This window comes from Propithecus coquereli, unplaced genomic scaffold, assembly GCF_000956105.1.
Source record: "Propithecus coquereli isolate 6110/MARCELLA unplaced genomic scaffold, Pcoq_1.0 Scaffold399, whole genome shotgun sequence".
In the NCBI taxonomy this organism is placed as follows: domain Eukaryota; kingdom Metazoa; phylum Chordata; class Mammalia; order Primates; family Indriidae; genus Propithecus; species Propithecus coquereli.
Genome location: NW_012149718.1, coordinates 47,591 through 49,260, shown reverse-complemented (window position 1 = coordinate 49,260; position 1,670 = coordinate 47,591).

The following is a 1,670-nucleotide window of genomic DNA, read 5'->3' as shown; positions in this document are numbered from 1 at the left end:
CCTGCGTGAGAGGAGGCGGGGCCGATGCAGGCTGTGCGAGAATGCGGGGCTGCCACACGTTGCGTGGAGGAGGAGGGGCCGCGACGCCCTGCCCCATGAACAGTGAGCGCGGCTATACCTGCCCTGGCCAGTAGGGGAAGGACTCCCGTCCTGCACTATGAGTGCTCAAGGCTGCTGTTTCTGTGATGCCCAGCAGGGGCCGAGCGCCCATCATGTCCTCTGGTGTGACACCTGGTGTGGGAGGAGGCGGGGCTGCGAGCCCTGCATGAGAGGAGGAGGGGTCACATTCCCTATGTGATAGAAGGGGGGGCCACCATGCTGCGTGGGAGGAGGGGCGCTGCGTTAATTCCGTGAGAGGAGGGGCGATGCGTGTCCTGCGTGAGGGTGCATGTCCTACGAGAGAGGAGAGGCGATGCGTGCCCTGCGTGAGAGGAGGAGCGATGCGTGCCCTCCGTGAGAGGAGGGGCGATGCGTGCCCTGCGTGAGAGGAGGGGCGATGCGTGCCCTGCGTGAGAGGAGGGGCACTACATTAATTGCGTGAGAGGAGGGGCGCTGCGTGCCCTACGTGAGAGGAGGGGCACTGCTTTAATTGCGTGAGAGGAGTGGCGATGCGTGCCCTGCGTGAGAGGAGGGGCGATGCAGTCACTGAGTGAGAGGAGGGGCACTGCATGGTCTGCATAAGAGGAGGGGATGTTTTCCCCCCATCAGAGGAGGGGCACTGTGTGTCCTGGGTTAGAGGAGGCGGGGCCGCGTGCCCTGCGTGAGAGAAGGCGTGGCAGCGTGTCCTGCATTAGAGGATGCATGAGAGGAGGAGGGGTCACGTGCCCTGCGTGAGAGGAGGGGGCTGCCCCACCCAGCATGAGAGGAAGGGAGGCCACGTACCTTGCGTGGGAGGAGGCGGGGCCGCCACGCCCTGCGTCAGAGGCCACAGCTTCGCTCCGTTAGTGCAGACGCGCAGGTGCCGTGTCACTTGGAACTACCACGTCCCTGCCAGTGATTCAGACCTTCTTGTTCTCAGACCAGAGGCCTCAAGAGCGAGTGAGGCCTGCCCATCCCCAGACCTGAGGCCCCGAGGGTGAGTGAGATCTTCCTGTCCCAGCCCCGGGGGCACCGCCTTCCTGTCCACAGCCACCTGCCAAGGGGCAGCCGGTCCTCAGAGACCCGGGAGGGGTTCCGTGTGGAGATTTGGAAATGGGGAATCCACAATTTCCACCACACCGAGGTCCCCCAGCCCAGGATGTGGTGGCCTCTCCACGCTGATGTGGCATCAGACTCTCACCCCAGGGCTTGGCTGCACCGTTGTGCTGAGCTGGACGTGGGTCTCGCTCAGCCTCTGTGAGGCACTTTGGCCTCCTCTCTGCCTTACTGACACGGTGTTGATATGGTTGTTTATAAATGTAATTTCCTTCCAATAATTTCATATTTCCAGGGAACGTGCAATCGCAGCACAGAGTACTCATTGTCCTGCCTTCAGAGTCGCCAGCGTCATTGCTGTGAGAGATTTTCTACTTCGCAGTAAGTACTCTCGTGTGTTTTACCGTGTGTTTTACAGCAGCAACACTCTCCCAGGTGACCACCGTTAACCCCCAAATCGGGAAACACACGTTTCTCCCTGACAGTCCAATCCGCTAGGCCCACTTCACTGCCTTCCCCCACTGGGAGAAAAATGT